General features: G+C 39.3%; 1 long non-coding RNA gene across 1 annotated transcript; it reads right to left on the reverse strand.

The window, feature by feature from the left end:
* Nucleotides 1–462: 462 nt before the first annotated feature.
* LOC306806495 lies at nt 463–9,427 on the reverse strand. The gene is made up of 3 exons (XR_013775483.1): nt 9,293–9,427; nt 1,384–1,518; nt 463–695 (listed from the first exon to the last, which is right to left on the reverse strand). It is a non-coding gene; the product is annotated as an uncharacterized lncRNA (long non-coding RNA).
* Nucleotides 9,428–9,748: the final 321 nt, after the last annotated feature.

Here is a 9,748-nt window from a genome sequence, read left to right on the forward strand (position 1 = left end):
CATGTACTTTGTGAAGGATCACACCAATTAAATACCTGCACTGCACCTGAGACACTCATCACCTGATACTGAGTTCCAGAGCCACAGAATTTCAATAGAAAATACCTCACCTTATCAAAGTGTAGATAGGACTGAATTTTCAGCATTTTCTGGACTTATATGTATTAAATGACATTAATAAAATATCTGGTGCTTATACTGTAAATAATATTTGGATTAAGCTAACATTAATAGCTGCTAAAAATACCTCACTAAGGTAGGGGGAAAGTGAGACAAATCCCTCTATTGCAGAATGGACAATATTCTTATCCAATTCAGCAGCAGAGGAAGAGATACTCTCTCATAGCAGAAAGGAACTATTTTTAGGAAGCATGGGGCCACTTGTGAAGAGATAAAGCACAGGTGTAAGTGTAAGAGGTTTAAGCTTATTAAGAGAGTGCATTTAAGATGACAAACATGAAATTAATGCTTTGTTATTTTATTACTTGAAGACTAATGCAAATACATGGAATATCATATACAAGTTAGATGTGTTCCTGCAAAAGTGCACACATGCATTCTTGTAAACCTGCTCACGTTAGCACAAACAGAAGATTGCTCTAGCAGAAATGGTACAGCCTTTTCTGAAAGTAGCATGGGATAAAATTCCATTGCAGCCATGCATCTCTGAGATAAGATCCTGAGATGTGGCCAAGCTACCAGCTTTCAGAGAGGGAGAGGAGGTGTTCAGCTAGTGACTAGATAATCAGTGTCTACCCAATGACACATCTTCCTATTTAAAAATCAATTTAAGAAAGCATTGACTGTTTCTGACCAGGTGCCATAAAGAATGTCCTGCAGAACAGATTTCTACATGTTTTAAATGTTTGTCTTAGCAAAGATTTTAATCAATCTTTTGGGACCATAACTAAAAATTGCAATAGAAGTAGATATAGGAACTGGATCTTGCAAACTTTGCATGTAGTCATACTAAAAAAGCAACCTAATCTATGGTAGACATTACAGTCCTATCTGTGCTAACTTCAGAAAGTCAAAAATTGCAGTCATTCCCAAAAGACATTGAGACTTTTGAGAAAGATTATTTTTAATTTTTTTTTTTTTTAATCTTTTTCATTTGCCTTTCCAGTTTGGGCCTTTGGGATACATACTTTCAAGACTTCTCAATCAAGAAGCACTGAAATTTAATTTTTAGTTTTCTTAAGAGAAACTAAGACAATTGAACAATCACAGCTTCAGCAGTTGGGGCTCTAAGGAAAATACCAAATAGATTTAGATGTGATAGTATCAACATGCATAATGATTTTCAAAGTCTGTCTCCTATCCAGAAAATCTAATGATAAATTTGTTCAAGACAGAAGTCACTGTATGAAGGGTGTTCCATACAGAAAAAGACCCCATACTTGCCAATTGTTATTTGTTCTGTAGCCTTTTCTAATTAGTAGAGTTCCTTCAATTAGTAGCTGGAATTGGTTTGCACACATCCTCCAAATTGCTGTAATCAAGCCTCAAAGTAGGAGCCTGAAAAATAGAGGGTGGCAGAGTGATAATAGAGGGATTGCTGGTGACTGACTGTACATCCAGCACTAGCCAGACATGAACCCCACAAATCCAGACATACCTTTGGCATCCCAGCCACCTGTGTTTTGTTGTATTTCTCCATTCTTGCACATGTCACTAAAAGGCAGCATTAGGTCTAAAGCATGACAGATAATATGGATTAGAATAAGCAGCATTTTTCCAGGCAGAAATTCCCAAAAGAGGTACTCAATTCCTTTAAGAAACAGTAGTAGACTTAAGTATTACTAATGACTCACGTTCCTTTGCCCATTTCCAGGGTTTCTAATGAAAAGGCTACACTTGGTGCTCAAACACGTAGTTAGAGCAGGGCTGGGAACTTGGTTCCTTTTCATTCAAAACTCCCTTTGATAATAATTGAACTGTTAACTAATTAGTATAAACTCTGTCTGCATTGAAAAGAATGATCAAAATTATCAAAATATCAAACAAAAAATTTCAAAAGCAGATACAAACAGAGGCAAAAAATCTTTCTCCTTTTTTTTTAATAGGAAACAGCAAATTCTCAACCTATGGAACAACCCACTTGACAGGTCTTTTCCATCACGTCAGTTCAAATTGGACACACTGCAGCTTTTTGTGAACAGTCCAGCAATATAATATGTTATACTTGTTAGACCATTACATCAATTGGTGTAAATATTCTCTCATAGCCATGTCTCTCCTATTCAACCAGTTCATGAATGACAGCCAGATAGCAATTTTGTAGTAGTTTACATCAAACAGTTCAGAATAACTTTCCCCACTGTTTGGTCAGCCTGCTTTTCAGTCCAGGAACTGACAACCATCAGCACAACCAGGCTGTCAGGAAGAGCTCAGCTGCCATTTAGGGTTGCATGAGCTCTGCAGAAAAGCTCAGGAGTTATCAAGTCCCCCCCAAAATTGCAGTGAGTTTCAACCACACTGTCAGCCATTACACAAAGAGAAATGTATGCAAAAGTACAAATAAGACTGAGATTTTGTGGAAAAACTAAAGTGTCCAGAAGCACTCCTGCTTGGATGACTAAGATTTTATAAATGACAGGATTATCAGATGAAAAATAAAATAGGGTCAACTTCTGGTGACAAAAAAAACAAAAAAAAAAAAAAAAAAAAAAAAAAAAAAAAAAACCAAAAAAAAAAAAAAAGAACTCTGAAAATAATATTTATCAATTTTCATGTTTGTCCAGTCCACTGCATGGACAGCCATGAACCATGACAAACTAAATTCAGCATAGAAATTGTACTAAAACAAGATTTTATTATTTGATTTTTTTCCTCTGCCTTTGTTCATATACCTTGTCAGGAGAAACTGAATAAGCAGGAAGAACCAAAATAGCAAAGAAAAAATTCAAAATATTCCAAAAATAAATGGAGTGTAGATCTTCAGCTGGTTTAAATTGACTTAGCTGCACCAGTTCAATTGTTAAGTATTAAACATAATAATGTTTCTACAGATTTCATAGCAGGTGAGACTCTGCCTGTGCTCTTCAAAAAGGGCACTTTCCAAATTTAATTTTTGATTTCGAGCAGTTAGACAGCTCCTGTTCTCCATCCAGGGAGCTTGCTGGGCTGACGAACGAAAACTGCCTGCGTGAGGCTGACTGCCCCCAGTCCCACAAAGCCATCTATGTTCTTCAGTTGCTCTAACTCCACTGAAGTGGATGGAGTTGGAGCAATTTAGCAGCAGCTAATGAAACACATTCACATATCACAGCCCACAAAAATGTTCGTGCTGTATCTCTGCCCATAAACTGTGGACTGCTGGATAATACTGCCTGCAAACAGTAATCACTCGGGCACCATAAGGAGCTTCGTCCTCAGAGATTTACAACAGATTTTGCTCTCCAGTATTGAAATGCCATGAGCCTAAAAGGAGAAAAAGAACAGTAGGACTAAAGTGTGTTGGACATGCCAATAAATTAATGATAAATTATTAAAGCATGATTGGAAATATTGCCATTTTTCACAGCTGTCAGTTTAAGTATAAAAGCATCAGCACATTAAACTAGTTACTGCTTTTCCATAATTGAGACTTTAGCTTCTAGCTGTGCCCTGCAGCTTTTCATTAATCACTGGGACTGAAGTTCAAGCACAATGACAGCTTAGAAGGCATTAAATGGGCAAAGTATTTTCCAGGTACAGCTAGTAAAGGCCTTTTAGTCCTATAATCCTCAGCTAATTGTTTTTCAAAGTCTCTAAATAAAATCTGCTCATGGCGTCTCCTAGTGACAGAATTAGCAGCAGACTGGTTCTTTTTATCTTCCCACTCTTTCTCTCACCAAAATCTATTGAGTGTCTATATGTTAGCTGTACATAACAGGTGCAAATGGATTGTGATATGTAAAACTGTAACCGATCCGCAGCCAGGGACACATTGATTAGATTGCCTGGGAAACAAAACTTCCTGAATGCTTGCTCTAATCATACCATTTAATTTGTCACCAAAGAAGCAAGATGGCGTGGAAGGCTTCTGCACTAAGTCTCCTTTTAAACACGGGAGAAGGAAATGTGCAGATTTTAAAGTTCAGTAAAATTTGCATACTCAGTGCCCTGGAATAAACAGACATTTCTTCTGCTGTAGCAGAGGCTGTAGGTTCCCCTCTTGGCTTCCTAGTATTCCCTCCTTTGCAAAGATTTGTACATCAGGACTTAATAGATGTGCCAAAACATTCTTTCTTTTGTATAACAAATTATCAACTGCACCGAGATTCATTAATTATGTCATCTAATTGGATTGAGGCAGGTGCAAAATACCTCAGATGAAGTGGTCACTGGCAAGAAGGCCTAAGCACAAGTTTTTCTATTAGAAATCAGCATGTCTCCAGACTCCTGGAATTACTTTGTACTTATTGATTAATGGCCATAATTTATTACAGTGCAGAAGATCTTGCATTGAGTTAAATGTGTGATTAATCAATTTTCCATCAAATTATGAACAGCAGAACAGTTGCAAGAAAGAAAATACCAAGTGAATTTTTCCCATGGTATATGAATAGAGGGTATGAGGACTTCTGCTTGAGGAGAGCTAATAACTGTCTAGCACTTGTTTAATATTTCCTGCCATACTGATGAATGCCATCCACATAAATAGGCCACAGGTAGCAGTGATTGAAAGACCACCAAATAGGTTTTATAGCTGCCTCTCTTATATAATGAAATATTCTTTAAGCCCATCTCAAAACAATTTATTAATGCAAAATGCATTTCTGCCTTCAGCCTGAAATATATCATTGTTAAGTCAACAATATTATATTAAACCGATAACTGATATTGCAGAAGGAAAAATCCCTAGGCAATGTAGAGATGAATTTGAGATTTTGTGTACAGAAGCTCATTTTTATTTCCATCAGAAACACAGACATGTGACTAATTGATGTCACTTCTAATCAGCTAGTAATGCACATTACAAGTATAGCATGAGAACATTTGGGGCCCAATTGGAGGGGGGAAAAATCCCATGGTATTTCTATGTCTTTTATTGAGTAGAGTGACAAGCTTCCTTTCCCTGGTGAAGCAGCATATGCTGTAGAGTTTTATATTACCCTACATCTTCCATAGGATGTTTTGCTTTGCTATACACTGAAAAGATGCACCTTTCTCACTGTAGGAGAATGACATAAAATACAAGTTGACAACACTTCCGGAGGGCAAATGAAATTTAAATAACTTTTTAAAAAATATGAACAGCAATATAAAGCATTTGTAAAATGAAAGTGCAAAGGATTTTTTCTTAAATGTCTCTGTGATTGATCAAATTTTTTTTTTCAAATTATAGTGCCAGATTACTCACAGTGATTTAAGTTGGAGAAGCTGCCTGACTGCCATGCCCTTCATTTCCCAAGGTATATAGGAGTAATTTCTGCTTTCTTTGATGTCTTTCCTTTGTAACTGCCCAATTTCCAGGGTGTGGAGTGGAGTCTTATTCTTCCTTCTTGCTACAGACTACAGGAGATGGGCACTTGTGGCTTGTTACTGTTTCAAATACACAAATTTCCTTTTTGCTGTACTCAACTTCCCAACTAGGACAGGGACCTTTCTTCTCTGTTTGCTGCCTCTGTTGGCACTACTTCTGAGGTAAGGACTTCTGTTTTTAAAATCATGACCTCCAAAATGTCCTACCAAATCCTGTAGATGGTGCAAGGAGGCTATTCAAAATTATGCTCATTTTTTTGGTTGGCCAAATGTCACAGGGCCAACTGTGTAGAAATCAAGTGGAAAACAACTTGAAACTGTGTTTTTTAAAAATGTCTGCAGTAGTCTAAGCTGTCTGTAACATCCAAAAGTGACTATTTTTGGTGGCTTTTTTCGGCTTTGTTGGAAATTAAATGAAAGTAATCATGCTTGGCAAACAGATGGCTATATCTCAACATCCTACTGAAATCAATATTCCTTGCTTCTGTATATATCATCACAGAAAGATAACTTCAATGGATCTAAACTAGATTTGTTGCCAGAAGGAGAGGTTAGAAATTGAAATCTGAGGAAAAAAAATTATAAAATATGCTTTCTATTGTATAAATAAATTCTAATGTGGTATTTAATCAACAAATCATTAACTGCTGCATTAGGAATGTCAGATCTCACTTAATCTGCATGCTGGAGTGTTGCCTGTGGATGTAGGAGATCTTGCTTAAAGCTTCACTCACCTCAGGAAACTGAACCTGTAGAGGAAGTTCCTCCCTCATTCATGTTGTCTTTAATAATGGGAAGTGTGGGATGATTTCACCTCGCTGTGTTTTTCTGTGACACCCATTAAATGGGTGTTTGCATTTCCTGAGTGGCTGATGTACTGAACTTACCTCCCCCTCCAAGGAGAGATATCATGCAGAAGGGGATGGATGCTGAATCCCCATACATTTATACTCTGACACATACCCTATGATTTCTCATGTATGTGATCATGATGAAACATATGGAACATATTACAAAAAGTGAAGACTGGAGGTTACTGCTACCCTGGGAAAGTTCAAAATTGCATTTCTGTCTAGATGAGTGAAAAATTCCTGAAGCAACAGAAGGGCAGTCTATGAGAAGCACAAGTGTTTCACTGTGAAAAGATGTTTACAGTCACAAAGTGCACAAACATATCTCTTCTAGGAGAGATGCTTGCATATGTGTGGCCACACACAGAGTCCAAGAAGCAAAAGCTGATTGTAGGAACAGAATACTTATTTTAAGCATTCTGAACACTCCCCCAGTCCCCCAACCCCATTGAATCAGTTTGAGCCCTGGGGCCAGGTTTCTCATCAGCATCCAGCAAGGTGATAAGGAATTTTCCTCACTTGCAGTGTAAGGCTTTCTGGGAGCACTTGGGGATTTCAGTCACCCTCCATGGCTCCTCTGGGAGCCCAAACCAAGCATTGGGCACCCAGCAGCTCCTGCTGGCCCTTCATTTTCTCTTCTCCTGCACAAGGGTGCTGTTTGGGACTCTCTCTCCTCTGTGGGAAACAGGGTGCAGCCTGGCCATGTTCCAAGCCTGCAGCACCTGCAGTGACCAAGTGGCCCTCCCGTAATGTTTTGATCAGTGCTGTCTTATGCTCTTGTATTTAATACTCTTGCACACTCCAGTGTGTATTTTTTTATTCTTCTTTAAATATTAACTTTGTTACTAATTAGAAGTCTGCTCCAATTAAGTGAAGTCCTACAAGTGAACTCCCTGTGAGAAAAGTCTTTTTTGAGTAAATAGTTATCTACTGAAGGTTCTGAAATTTGAAGATACAAGCAGTTTAAATGCTACAAAATGTACCTTTAAAAAGTGTTATTTCTTATTTAATAAATCCAAAAACACTGTATTAACATTAGCAAAAATTGTTTTGAATCCATTATTAATGGCACTGAACAGAAAGTTCATTTTTGTCAGCTGTAGGCATTAGTCTGTAGCATGTTCTGAACATGTGTATTTGCCCTTGCTTTCTCAAAGGAACAAACAGATGTTTCTCTTGGAGATATTAACTCTAAATATATTTATTGTGTTGCTTTCCTTTCACAGTCTTTTATAGTTCTTCTGAAAACCTTTGTTTAAAGGTCATTTAGGTACAAAGCTGCAAATGTAAGAAAGTGTTGAAGGCAGGATTGATGTTCAGATGTGCTTCATGGCTTTCCCTGGACTCAGGAAGAGCTGTGGGAGATGCTTCCAGATGGGGCAGAGAAGAGAACCATGGGGTCATGGAAAATACTCTGGATAGCAGAACCGGGGGGGACAATGTGGGAAAGAGACTTACAGGTCTACACTGAGAATAGCTCTGGGAAAAAACAGGCAGCAAAATTTGGCTTCAGAGATTGAATACGAAAGAGTCTGAGGTGGGTTTGTATTTGGGCAACTAAAGCTATGTCAATAGATGGCTGGGAGTCAAATTACTTCAACCACATGAGTCTGTGTGCTTTTTTTGGAGCAAAGGAGCTGCAGAAACCAACACAATGGATACATGACCAGATGGGGGAAGCAAACCCTTTTACATCACAAAAAAAAAAAAATCCACAACTATATTCATCAGGCAGAATGACTCCACCTAAATCTCTTGAAATGAAAACTTCAAATAAATATTCAAAGCAATAAAAGAAGCAATCTGCATGTGGTATCTCAGCAGAGTTATATCAGCACATCTATGGGACTGTCTTGGCTCACATAATCTGAGAGACTCCTAAATAAAGTCAGTGCATCACCTGGAGTACATGAAACTAACGTACGGATATCATCATCCATGTTAAAACCAGAATTAATTAAGTCCCTTAAAAGCCTTCTGCTTCAAAGAGTAAAATGCATTTTACATATTGCTTCTTACAGATACATAGATTTCCAGATCTTAAATAAAGGCTAAAGTTCCTTGAGGAAACTTAATTCTTAAATTAAAGCATTGAATGCTTCTTGCAGTTGTCTCATGAACTGGGAGGCAGTATTTTACAGCTAGGATTTCTGAAAATTGCTCTGGCAATTTCATCTGGAACTTGCCTTTATATGATATTTGCCTAGTTGTGTCATTCTGAATGTTCACTGTCATTTCAGATCAAATTATTTGGATTTGGCAACTATATATCAATAAAAATTAGGTATGGAGGTAAGCTAAATGTTTAACCCTTAGTTATATTTGTTACAGTTAAAGCTGGTTCTTTCAATATTTACACTCCATTTATATTAATTGTCGTAGAGTGTACAGTCCTTGTCCTTTCTTGAGGACCAAGAACAAAGCAGAAGAAAAACAAGAGAAGCAGCAGTCGTGAACTTTGTAAAAACTGTTCCTGTGTTAGGTCACAGCTTGGTCCTCAGAATACTGAGGAGGAAGAGGAGTAGGATGTGGTGCCCTTTGGTTTATTGATAGTCACCTCTATGTATGCTGCAGTCAGCCCCTGCAGCTCCATCTTCAGCACCTCCCAGGACTTGTGCCATGCCACAACAGCTTCAGACAGCTGTTAGCTCCATCCTCTGCTGCTGTTAGGAGAATGAGATTATCTAACTTTTGCTTTAATCCTTAAGACCTTAAGCCTGTGCTTATGACATGTTCGATACCTCGCTGCAGCCAGACCTCTGGAGACAGCGAGCTCACCCACGAGAGCAGCTGCAGTCCTGATGTCCTCCCTCTCCCAGGGAGGGCAGTGAAGGGGAAAGGCAGCTCTGCAGAGCTCGTCCTGGCTCCCCAGAGCTGCTGCCAGCGGGGCTGCCCGGGGCAGGGCTGCGGCAGCTCTGCCAGCGCCTCTCCTGCCCTCCCCTCCCGGCCCCGCGCTTCTGGCACGGGCTCACCTGGCTGCCAGCCCCTGGCACCGGGCGCTGGGCAGGTGGTTTGTGCTGCTGTGACCTTGCTCCAAGCAGACTTCCTATCACCAGGGGTCGGCAACCCGAGGAGAGGAGCCGCTCCTGGAAATGCAGCCTCTGATCTGGGTATGGTGCCGCTCACCGAGGCCTGCAACAGACCAGCTTCGGGTGTCATGATCACCCTCAGCCACTGCTAGAGGCCCAGCTCCAAAAATCCCTGCTCAGCCAGATAAACCAGCATTTCTAAAACAACTGGCAGACAGCTAGTGAAGCATCCTGCTAAAACGGGGAGAACAAAATTATCCACACTCTCTCAAAGGAGCATGTTTCCCAGAGAGCGTGAATGGAGGGGATAGGCCAAAAAATCGGTGCACATAATGGCAGCAAACCACAAGCATGTAAATATGCAAGACCATGATCTGAAGGAAAATTTTAAACCTCATT

This window comes from Erithacus rubecula (assembly GCF_903797595.1).
Source record: "Erithacus rubecula genome assembly, chromosome: 11".
In the NCBI taxonomy this organism is placed as follows: domain Eukaryota; kingdom Metazoa; phylum Chordata; class Aves; order Passeriformes; family Muscicapidae; genus Erithacus; species Erithacus rubecula.